This window comes from Hyperoodon ampullatus, assembly GCF_949752795.1.
Source record: "Hyperoodon ampullatus genome assembly, chromosome: 1".
NCBI lineage: Eukaryota > Metazoa > Chordata > Mammalia > Artiodactyla > Ziphiidae > Hyperoodon > Hyperoodon ampullatus.
In genome coordinates, this window is record NC_136914.1 from 96028021 (window position 1) to 96041225 (window position 13205).

Consider the following 13205-nt stretch of genomic DNA (forward strand, 5'->3'; position numbering starts at 1 on the left):
TAGAGGGAAAGCTTTCAGTCTTTCACCATTAAGATGTTTAGCTGTGGGTTTTTCATAGATGGTCTTATTACACTGAGGAAATTGCTTTCTATTTCCAGTTTGTTGAGTGCTTTTATCATGAAGAAGTATTGCATTTTGTCAAATGTCTTTTTTGCATCTACTGAGATGATCAATAAAGTTGTATTTTATTTTATAGATTTTTGAATGTTAAACCAAGCTAGCATTCCTGGATTAAATCCCACTTGTTATATAGTGATGTATAACCCTTTTAAATATGTTTCTGGATGTGATTTGCCAATATTTTGCTGAGGATTTTTGCATCTATATTCATAAGAGATATTGGATTGTAATTTTCTTGTGATGTCTTTGATTTTGGTATCAGGGTAATAGTGGGTTCATAGGATGAGTTAGAAGTATCTTCTGCTTTTTTGGAAGTGTTTGTGAAGAATTGGTATAATTCTTCTTTAAATGTTTAGTAAAATTCAGTGAAGCCATCTGGACCTGGGTTTTTCTTCATGGGAAGTGTCTGGCTATTAACTCAATCTCTTTACTTATTATAGGTCTGTATTAGTTTGCTAGGGCTACCATAACAAAATACCACAGACTGTGTGGCTTAAATAATAGAAATTTATTTTCTCACAGTTCTGGAGGCTGGAAGTCCAAGATCAAGGTGCCAGCAGGGTTGTTTTCCTCTGAGAGTCATAAGGGCAAGATCCTCCCCACAAGGTGCCACCCACAAAATACCAAGAACCCTCCTCCCTTCACTAGATAAGACTGCTGCTTTACCAGTTATAGCTTTACATTGCTCAAGTCTGCCTTTCTTATAGATAAGATTTATTGAGATACTCAATCACAGAATTCTCCCCATCTAGAGCAAGCTCCTGCTTCCTTAGACCTTTGCCAAAATTACTCAACCAAAGCCCAAATCCCATAATAATTTCACAACTTCCTCTTACTGAGACCCCCAACAGTTCCATATGGAGTCCATTCTCTCTTGCTAAGATGGGTAATAAACCCAGCGTATTTGACTACAGGTATGTTCCTGGAGGTCTTTAGATGAAGGACAATGACACATGAGAGATTTCCTTTCAGCTCCTTCTCTTCTATCCTACTTCAGCTCAAAATTCTCCTGCCTGAACCCATATACACTCCAATAACCTTCACTGATGGGTCCTTGTGCCTGGCAAGCATCCTTCTTGGTGGGGCATCTTCAAGAATTCTCTGGCCAGCAAACTTCAGTGACATTTGTAGGAAACCCATAGTGCCATGCAGCCTACACTGCTGTGTCCCTCTGTGCCCATCTTTCCCAGCAGTCAGATGGCTAACTGGAAAATGGAATGTTTGTCTCCCTTTATTGCAATCGTCACAAATATATTGGCTTCTCCCCCTTTACTTGGCTTCTTTGGGTTGGAGGGACAGGCATGGAAGGGGAGGAGAAACCCCATGCATCCTCCACTAGGCTCTTATCCCCAACCTCCTTATATAGAGAGGGGGTTAGTGTGCCTGGAGGGGTTGATTGAGGTAGGGCCACTTAGGAAAATTTGAGGAACATTCTGCTCCAGTTCTTGGTGGCTCTTTTTCAGAATGTGGGGACACATCGCACTTGTAGTTTAGGGTTATGGATGCTAGTGCCATTTTCAGGCAAGGGAAAAGTTGTTCTATTCAATAGTCTGTTACAGTAATTATCTGTCATCTTTATCATCGTCTCGTTTTTTCCCCTCTCCCTCCTCCTTCATCATCACCAGTAGGTAGATGGTCAGGTGGTGGGATGGGATGTGGATGACCCTCCAAGCCTAGATAAACAGCATGTAAAAAGGAATGAAGCCAGTGGAAACCATTTTGGTACATTCCAGCAACCGGAAAAAGTCCAGTACAGCTGAAGCAAGGTGTGGATGGGGGGAAATGGGGGGAAATGAGTCTGGAGAGAGGGCAGATGTCAGATGACCAAGGGCTTTGCAGATCATGCCCAGGACTTTGGACTGGAACTTATAGGTGACAGCGAGCTGTTGAAGGATGCAGGGGAGAGGCAAGATCAGGTTTTCAATGTAGGCAGGTCAATACAGAGGAGAGAAATGCATTCAGATGGAAATGGACTTGAGAAGTAATGTAATTTTCACAGTGCAGAAGCGACCTGAAGCCTATGCAGTGCCTTCATATGAGAAACTATCAAACTCTTAGAGGAAAACATAGGCAGAACACTCTATGACATAAATCACAGCAAGATCCTTTTTGACCCACCTCCTAAAGAAATGGAAATAAAAACAAAGATAAACAAATGGGACCTAATGAAACTTCAAAGCTTTTGCACAGCAAAGGAAACCATAAACAAGACCAAAAGACAACCCTCAGAATGGGAGAAAATATTTGCAAATGAAGCAACTGACAAAGGATTAATCTCCAAAATTTACAAGCAGCTCATGCAGCTCAATAACAAAAAAAACAAACAACCCAATCCAAAAATGGGCAGAAGACCTAAATAGACATTTCTCCAAAGACTATATACAGATTGCCAACAAACACGTGAAAGAATGCTCAACATCATTAATCATTAGAGAAATGCAAATCAAAACTACAATGAGATATCATCTCACACCAGTCAGAATGGCCATCATCAAAAAATCTAGAAACAATAAATGCTGGAGAGGGTGTGGAGAAAAGGGAACACTCTTGTACTGCTGGTGGGAATGTGAATTGGTACAGCCACTATGGAGAACAGTATGGAGGTTCCTTAAAAAACTACAAATAGAACTAACATATGATCCAGCAATCCCACTACTGGGCATATACCCTGAGAAAACCATAATTCAAAAAGAGTCATGTACCAAAATGTTCATTGCAGCTCTATTTACAATAGCCAGGAGATGGAAACAACCTAAGTGTCCATCATTGGATGAATGGATAAAGAAGATGTGGCACATATATACAATGGAATATTACTCAGCCATAAAAAGAAACAAAGTTGAGTTGTTTGTAGTGAGATGGATGGACCTAGAGTCTGTCATACAGAGTGAAGTCAGTCAGAAAGAGAAAAACAAATACCGTATGCTAACACATATATATGGAATCTAAGAAAAAAAAAAAAAGGTCATGAAGAACCTAGGGGTAAGACGGGAATAAAGACACAGACCTACTAGAGAATGGACTTGAGGATATGGAAAGGGGGAAGGGTAAGCTGTGACAAAGTGAGAGAGTGGCATGGACATATATACACTACCAAACGTAAAATAGATAACTAGGGGGAAACAGCCACATAGCACAGGGAGATCAGCTTGGTCCTTTGTGACCACCTAGAGGGGTGGGACAGGGAGGGTGAGAGGGAGGGAGACGCAAGAGGGAAGAGATATGGGAACATATGTATATGTATAACTGATTCACTTTGTTATAAAGCAGAAACTAACACACCATTGTAAAGCAATTATACTCCAATAAAGATGTTTAAAAAAAGTAAGTGACAACTTAAATGATATATGGAATATTTTGCTGACTTACAAGAGCATGCAGAATTAAATATGACAGAGTTGAAAAAAAAAAAGAAAAAAGCACTGTAGGCAGATGTGGCGCTGAGGGTACAAGACTTGGCAAGCAGCTGGCGCCTTTGTGCCAAGAAAAAGGACCCTCTTTCTCCTGAGAAGAGGACCTGCACCCCACCAAGGTGCATGGCTTGGCAGGTGGAGGGAGGGCTGAACTTTGGCCTCACTTGCGCCCTGGGCTGGGCACCCCTGCACAGTGTGCAAACCGCACAGCCTTACAGGGAAACCCAATCCGGTGCCAACACTGTGTGGTTCAGAATTAGCACTCAATTAAAAAGTTTGAAAGGTAGATGGATGAAAGGGAAGATCAGTTGGGCAGCTACTACCACCCACTACATCCAGGCAGGAATCAATGAGAGCTTGGAGTAAGTCGTGGCCATGGGGCTGGAGGGAATGGACTGTATCATTTCTGGCCCTTCCTGGATAAGTTTGTGAGCAAAAGGGGGCAGTGTTCATAATTACACTGGACCATAGGCATAAATCAAGATTGCCTTGGACAACAGGGACATATGGTCACCCTAAATAGAGGGGAAGGGATGGTTGAGAGATCTTTAAGAGGTAGAATATATCAGGCCTCAGGAAGCAACTGACTTGTGAGAGGAAGTCAAGAAAGACCTTGACATTTCTTGCATGGGAGACGGGGTGAAAGCTGCTGCAGGTTTGTGTTGGGGGAAGGAAACCAGCTTGATTTTGGACATGCTGATTCTTTACAAAACCAGGTCTATCCTTTTTGGACAGTTCTAGAAAGGGAAACAGGGGAAACTATCTAGTAATCAAATGACATTGCTGTAGAGACACTGCAGGGCTCTGACTTAGAGTAAGCCCTTGATGTTTGTTCTCTCTATATGTGAAGTCCCTCAGTGATTAAATCTTATTGTTTAATAAAGGACAGAAACTGATTTCTTATCAGCATTCTGTATCTGATCTCTTAAAAGAGCTATGGCTATGCAGGGAAATAGCTAATGATATAATTGAAAAGGCATTAATAGCCTATAAAATTCAATATTAGAGACAGAACTTGAAGAACCCTCTAGAGGTCATTTAAAGCTAGCTGACAATGGAGTGTGCCATTAGCCCTGATTGTAAGAGATAACTGAGAACTCAGGGGCACAGAGATAACTGAGAACTCTTAGAGATCATCGAGGAAGATGGTCTTGTTTGTATCCTGCTCTATTATTTGACAGTCTTTCAAGATTTCAGAAAGTCACTGAATAATTAGCCAACTTCCAAATATATACAGTTGCAAAGAAAATGTAGGTTTAAGCTCTAATCCTTACTATAGCAGATATGTCATGTGAGGCTTTTAAACCTCTAGGAGCTTTATTTCCTGGCTTAAAATTCATTATTTTATAACTTAACTTTGAATTAACATAGATTTTTACATTTACATTCCTCTATAAAATAAATTAGAGAGCATTGCTTCTTATGACAAAAAGTAGGAAGAAATCTCTTTGGGTTATTCCATAATTAGGCTTCATCCTTTTTTGTTATGGGGGAAATGATATGATCATTTGGTGGTAAATGATGCAGTGCCCCTATATTAATCTTCCAGTTGCCTGATTCCATAATTCACCTTGGCAAAGTAGAAAAATAAAAAAATTTAAAATGGCTCCTCATCGTAAGAAGCCTGGGAGAACATCAAACCCGGAGGAAAAAAAATATTTTCAGGGAATAAGCGGTTGAGTCACAAACTTAACTGTGAGTGAAACTTTGTGCTCATGAGGGGATTACATGGGTGTCTTTGATCAACAGTACCCAACCTTTTTGGCACCAGGGACCGGTTTCATGGAAGAAAATTTTTCCTCTGATGGGGGTGGTGGGAGTGCGGGTTGGGAGATAGTCCGGGCGTTAATGAGAGCGATGGGGAGCGATGGGGAGCGGCAGATGACGCTTCACTCACTCATCCGCCACTCACCTCCTAATGGGCAGCCCGGTTCCTAACAGACCACGGACCACTAAGGGGGTTGGGGACGGCTGTCTTTGATAGTTTGTGAGGGTGTTTATCCTGAGAGCCTCGATTCCTTCCCTTCTGAACAGATGATCAGCTACAATGTTAAGAAGTTGAGGAACAAATTTTCTTTCACTGATGCTGTTTTATTTATTTATTTATTTATTTATTTAAAGCTTGTTAAGGGATTAGAATAACACTAATAATAATGTTATTAGAATAACATTCCTTTCAATGCTGCTTAAAATTCACTTTTTAAAAAGCTGATACCCGAAGGACATGATTGTTCCTTTATTCCTGCAATGGAGCTACCTAGCTGGGATGTCAGCCTCTTAGGGGAATAACAAGCTAATTCCAGTATTGTCAAAATCCATATCTTATCAGGCTTCAAATTAAAATCCCTTCATGCCAAGCCACCTCCCTCATTAGTGCCTCCTCATGTCATTCATGTTTAATAAAAAATGCTTGCTTTTTTTTTTTTTTTTTTTTTTTTTGCGGTACGCGGGCCTCTCACTGTTGTGGCCTCTCCCATTGCGGAGCACAGGCTCCGGACGCTCAGGCTCAGCGGCCATGGCTCACGGGCCCAGCCGCTCCGCGGTATGTGGGATCTTCCCGGACCGGGGCACGAACCCGTGTTCCCTGCATTGGCAGGCGGACTCTCAACCACTGCGCCACCAGGGAAGCCCAAAATGCTTGCTTTTTAAGAGAAATGGTGATGTGCCAGAACTGAGGGAATACCGGAAAAGTGTAAGTCACTCTTCTTTTTAATTCTTGCTGAGTGGAATTCTCTCAGGTCATTTGAATATATTCCTATGCCTTCTTGAGAAGTAACATTTTTAGGTTTTCCCCAAGGTTCAAAGGTGAAAATTTTGTCCTCAAAAGTGTCCTGAAAGCCCATGAGATGCACTCGTTGTTGGCTTGAAAGTCAAGGCCTTCAGGGGCAGGGGAGGTTCCCTAGTGACTTTCTTACTGCAGAAAAAGTGATTTGGGGATGAGGTAGTCAAGAAAGGGGAGAGAGGATACAACTTTAAGAGAAAGGAACTAATGCCTCCTTGGTCCTGTGCAGTCCCAGGTCTCAGGAATCCACGGGGCAGGTTAACACACAGCAGGGGACTCTAGTGGAGGCTTGAACAGCCTTCAGAGTGGGAAGCAGACCCACTGAATTGTCCTGGTAGGTGCACAGTGAGTGGCAGGAGGGGCTTTGTGGTGGCAATGACGCAGGTGTGGAAAAACCTTCCACCTCTTTAACCATGGCAGTCAGGTGATGTACATTCCAGAGTCCGGGAAATTCGCTTACTGTGGGAAAGTGACACATTACAGCTTCATGTGCCTCTCAGAAACCATCTTGCTAAATCTTTTTGGGTCACATTCTTAGTGTAATTGTCTACCACTAGCATTCACAAGAAGAGCTCACTGGGGACCGAATTGGAGATTTTCTCATGTATAACTGCATCAAACCATTCAGAACACATAAAATTCTTCATCTGGGCCTCTCGAGGCAGGTCTGGTCAGTCGAGGGTTTATATTCAAATAAATACTATGGATTTATCACCCCCAGTTAATAAGAAGAATGTCATACTTCTTACAATTTTCTTTTTCTTTCTTTTTTCTTTTCCCAGCCAGGGATTGAACCTGCACTCTTTGCAGTGGAAGCATGGAGTCCTAACCACTGGACCGCCAGGGAAGTCCCTTATAGTTTTCTTTATAAGGCACTTTAAAACCTGTCCTCCAGCTGCATCGCTCCACCCTTTTCCTTTGACCTCTCTGATCCACCAAACTGATAGGCTTCCAGTTTTCTGGATGTGCCATCTTCTCTAGACTTCTCATGTGCTGTTTCTGCTTTCTGGAATTCCCTGGAGAAACTGAGCATTCATCTTCTTCCCAAGACCCAGTTTTGTCTTTGATGGAACCCTGCCTCCTTTGCCTGTTTCCCTTCTGGGAGCTGTGCTTCTGAACCCCAGCCATGTCTGGACTCCTGCAGTTTGTTGCCAGGTCTGTCTGATGCCCATCTGCCCATGTAGACCTCTGTGTCGTCTGCTCCAGAAGTTCAGTTCCTTCTTGCTGGGCTGTCCTGGGCGGGCTCTTACCTGGACTACCTTTGCTCTGCATATGTCGTATCGTCCACGTACACATCCACACTCCAGGCTGTGTTCTCCCACAGCATCTGTAGCTGGGTTTGCCCGCCAGGGGTTCCTTCCTTTCAGTAAGCACATCACGTCCCAGCTTCCAACCTTTCCCAACACATCCATCCTGCCTTTACCAAGCCCTGTCTCTTTCCCTGGGGGCTTGTAGGGTAGGAGGAAAAGTAAACTCTGACTGAAGTCATTTGGGATTTGGCTGTCAGCATCTTCTCTTCTTTGGGGGTCTATTTTTAAAACATTCAGGGCTCAGGAGGAATGAAAACTTTTCCCCAAGACTAAGGCATTCTGCTCTGACCACCAGAGCATCCTGGCTCCTCCTTCAAGTCTCGGCTCAGACATCGATCTCCATGGGAAGAACATTCTCTAACCCTCAGGTCTGGCGGAGGGGCCCCTCCTGGGCACGTTCTCCCTCTTAGCTTCATTGCACTCTATCCAACCAACAGACTGTGCAATCTCAAGGATGATGAAGGCTTTAAAAACTGATTGACTACTAATGTTGTATCTCTAGCACTCAGCCCAGTAGGAGCATGCATGAATGAATGAATGCATGAATGAATGTCTTCTCTCTATATCTTCCACGAGTTAGCTCTCTGTTGTCTAAGACATCTCAGTTACCATAAATTCTTCAGACTCTTTTTTTGTGGGGAGGTCCCTTTCTTTTCTTATTCCAGTTTCCAGCAGTTTCTAGCTGTATGACCTTGAGTAAGTAACTTAACCTCTCTGTGCCTCAGTTTTCTCATCTATAACATGAGGAAAAGAGTGGTACATACCTCACAATGTTGTAGGAGCATCAAATGAGCTAATGCATATTAAGCACTTAGAACAGTACCTGGGACCTAATTAACCCTCAATATATGTTATTTTTCTATCATTTCCTGGTGTTTTCACAGGATTACTAAAGCAACAATTTTGTCAAAATTGATAGAATAAAATATTGGTGGACATTTTCCTCTCCCTAGGTTGGCGGGAATTATGTAACATAGCTTTATTTTCCCTTCACTTTGCTTCTGCATTTGACTCCTCCTGTCTTTTTTGGAAGGACTCAGGGTACTGACGGGGATGGCTGGGTAGCTCTGTTGGTGGCCCTTGGGACCAAATGACTTTGCAGGCCACACTTAGGATATTAGTGATACCTAAGGTTTGAGACTTAAGTTTGAAGATGTTTCAAGAGTTTTACAAGGACATCCGTATTTTTTTTAAAAAAAAAGCCCTATGTGAACACTGATAAAGTTAAAATGGTGTCTGGGACAAAATGAAAACTTGTTTGTGTAGGGCTAGTGTTTCTAGCCTAACTTGCAAGACTTACAAGCTGGATCTCTGAACCATGTGCTGATGGGAAGATCTCTAGGAAAATAGTCCATACTTCTTGAAAAGCACCGCCTCCTCTGCACCCGTGGAGTTCTTCAGTCTATGGTGTTGCCTTAGGACCTACAGAAGTGTGTGGATTCTCCTTCCTCATTCTTTTCAAATAAGCAATAAGGCAGAGGTTCCAAGGCATCAAAGGGTTTTCCTATTGCTCTTTAATTCTCTATCTCAAAGAATTGGAAATGACATTTAAATATCCCCCACACTGGTTTCAACCCCCTGCCGGTTAGATACACTTTTTTCAGAAGGCTAAATATTTCTAGTCCTTCACTTTTTTTTTTGCGGTACGCGGGCCTCTCACTGTTGTGGCCTCTCCCGTCGTGGAGCACAGGCTCCGGACGCGCAGGCTCAGCGGCCATGGCTCACGGGCCCAGCCGCTCCGCAGCATGTGGGATCTTCCCGGACCAGGGCACGAACCTATGTCCCCTGCATTGGCAGGCGGACTCTCAACCACTGCACCACCAGGGAAGCCCCTCTAGTCCTTCACTTTTAAGGGCAAAGTGAACACAGAGGGTTCTGCTCACAAACAGGGGTTGATTCAGAGGGGTTGGGGTAGGGCTGTTTTTACCTCTTTTTATTATCTCCCATGTAGCAGAAATGATGATCAGTGTCAATATCCAATCTGAATTTAATCACCCCATTTGAAGCAGGTTCATAGTTAAGTCCACCTCTGCTCTGTAGTAGCAGCATTGAACAGTGAACTGGCACAACTTTTAGGGACAGGTGTCTCCCAGGAATTACACAAGCATTACATGTTCTACCTGTTGCAGTATTTGTCTTTTTGGAAAAGGTGCCTGCAGATCTCAGTGTAACTTGTTTAATATTCATGGATTCTCAATTCCATCCTCTTTTCCAGAGAGAGGAAATATTAATTTCATGGTGAGTGTTAGGGGGTGGTGTCTTACCTATTTGATGAAGCAGAGCCTCCATAAGAAAAGCCAGTAGATGCTTTGGAAATGTCCTGTCATTCTGGCCTGAATAATGGAGGGGGTGGTGGTTGTATTAGTTTTCTATTGCTGCTTAACAAATTAACACAAGTTTAGCAGCTTGTAGGACTGACTGGGTCTTCTGTCTAGACTGAAATGAAAGTGTGCGTTGGTTTGGGTTCGTATGGAATCCATAAGAGGGGCTGGGGGAAGAATCCACTTCCAAGATCATTCAGGTTGTTGGCAAAACCCAGTTCCTGTGGTTGTAGGACTGAAGTCCCCACTTTCTTGCTGGTTGTTGGCTGGTCAGCTCTCTGGTCCTTGCCTGTGGCCCCCTCCATCTTCAAAGCCAGTAATAGCATAGTCAGATCCTTCTAGTGATTCAAGTCTCTCAGACGTCCTCTTCTGCCACAGAACACTCTCTGCCTTTAAAGGGTTCATTTGATTGGACTAGGCTCATCTGGACAATCTCCCTTTTGATTAATTCAAAGTCAATTAATCAGTAATAATTTAATTATATTTTCAAAATCTCTTTTGCCAGGTAATATAACGTAATCAGGGGCATGATATCTCATCATATTTACAGTCCTGGAGATTAGGGTGGGAAATCTTGGATGGTCAGTTTGGAATTCTGTCTATCACAGTTGTCAAGTATTGTTTTCTGAAATTAGCTCTTCACTGAAGCCAAGCTTCTGTGACTTTCTTTTCTTTCTTTTATGTGTCTGTGAACCTTGCAGTTTGTTGCCTGTTCCCTGTCTTATCGATGTGGTTCAAAGAGGGTGCCAACCTCCCAGGGCACTGATTCCTGGGGTTCTCTATTGGTTTTGGACTTTGAGGTTTGGTGTTCCAAGCACCCATCTTTGCTTGGACCACCCAAGGAGAGCTATGAGAAGCAAATAGCAGTCAACAGAACCAGGGCCAGCCTCCAAACCTGAGCGTTTTTAGTTTTACAAGGAAATAAGAAATTGCTGCTGTATTCACAGACCAACAATTATCTCATTAAATAACTTCTCAGACCTTGATTTAGCCATTATGAAAGATGTTTTGGTAAAGAACATCTGGTGTTGTTTTCAATTAAATATTGTACCACTAAACTTTGATTAAAAACTGATTTAAAATTTTAATAGCCCCTTCTTTAGAAGATGGCTAAATGCAAAAAAGAAAAATGTCACTTATTAAATTGTTCCCTCCCCCGCCCTTTGTTGCTCTATTTTATCCGGATTCCTATTAATGACTGTTTAAAACCCACGCAATTTTGGATGCAGTAAATCTAGATGCATAAATAAGATTACCATACCAATACTGCTGTTCTCACTCTTTTCCTATTGGTACCTCATTTTATTTTTATGCTTTAATTAAATTGAGTATATTTTATGTTTCAGTTTGCTTTGAAACAACTGCAGTGCCTATAATTGACACTATTTCATCCTTGTTAGAAAGTGCTGAGTTGAATTAAACACATCAGTTCCATTTCCTTTTACATTTACTCTGTGAAAAAGCCAAGACAGAAATAATATGAACTGTATTTCTTTTCCAAGTTGCACTGATAGGTGAAAATAACTAACCGCCTAGTAGTTACTAATAAAGACTGAAATGAAATCTTTACTGTTAGCATACTCTTATCTATGTAAAAATATTTAGTGGTATAAGGTAATTTTACTTAGTAATTTTTCCCAGATGATATGTAACAAACAACAAACACATTATTGCTCTTTCATGTACTCCACATAAAACATAAATCTTCAAGCACATATTTTAATATATTTTTACTTAAGATATCATGTCTAGCCTAAGTATTTTTGGTGGGGAAATGACATTACGCCATGTTTCTGAAGAGCAGCCTTGGCAAGATTTTTTTTGGTTAAGGGCCACATAGGAAATATTTTCAACTTTATGGACAATATGATCTCGAAACTATATAACTCTGCTGTTGTAGCATGAAAGCAGCCAGAGATGATAGGTAAACAAATGAATGTGGCTGTGTTCCAATAAAACTTTATTGAAAAAAACAGGTGGTGGGCCCCGGGTTTGACCCATGGGCTATAGTTTGCTGACCCTGACTATCGAGGATAATGACCAAGCACTGGCTAATGTAAACAGCTGAGAATGATCAATAGGTCAATTCATGGATTAGGGTCTTGATTAGGGTCCAAATTTTTATCATAGATTTTTTTTGCTTGTCTTGCAATAGTTTGTCTTAATTTAATCTGTTGATTCCCTCATTGGAATTCCCCCCCCATCTTGTATTTAAAGTGGGAACCTAGGCTCATCGACATTTCCACAAATCTAAATTAAGTCAATGAATAATTATCCTGATTAAAAATTTCTCTTCTCGGGCTTCCCTGGTGGCTCAGTGGTTGAGAGCCCGCCTGCCGATGCAGGGGACACGGGTTCATGCCCCGGTCCGGGAGGATCCCACATGCCGTGGAGCAGCTGGGCCCATGAGCCATGGCCGCTGAGCCTGTGCTCCGCAACGGGAGAGGCCACAACAGTGAGAGGCCCGCATCCAGCAAAAAAAAATAAATAAATAAAAAAATTTCTCTTCTCTGTTGGTTCAGACTATAATGATAGCATATTTATCTTACACACAAACTTGGCTTAAGTCAGGCCAGACTTTGCAAGTCTCAGTTCATATGACTGTATTTTAGATTTAGTGCCAGTTTTGGGTGGGAAGAGGGTCAAGCAGAGAGAAGAAGCCAGGAAGCATTTCTTGAATGGAATTTGGGAACTGGATACTGTTATTTTTTTTTTTTTTTTTTTTTTTTTTTTTGTGGTACGCGGGCCTCTCACTGTTGTGGCCTCTCCCGTTGCGGAGCACAGGCTCCGGATGCGCAGGCTCAGCAGCCATGGCTCACGGGCCCAGCCGCTCCGCGGCATATGGGATCCTCCCAGACCGGGGCACGAACCCGTATCCCCTGCATCGGCAGGCGGACTCTCAACCACTGCGCCACCAGGGAGGCCCTGGATACTGTTATTTTGCTAATAACAAACAGGAAAGATATTTCTCCTTGCCTCTTGTTCGTGATGATGGATTTCCCCTCACATACAAATGTGCCTGTAAAACGTGATAGGTGCCTGGCCCATGCTCATGTGATGCTCCCATAGTGCTTTTGCTGCCCGTTGCTTTCTGTGGGCACAGCATTCTTATTCACGAGCAGCTACTGACTTCTATGTCAATTGCTTTGTGGCAGAATAGCTGCCTCCTGGTCTGTAGTTGCTGACACAAATGTTATTTAATAAGGGCATATTGCCTTAATGAAAAGTCAGATTCTGGACCATGTTAATTTTCAGAGAA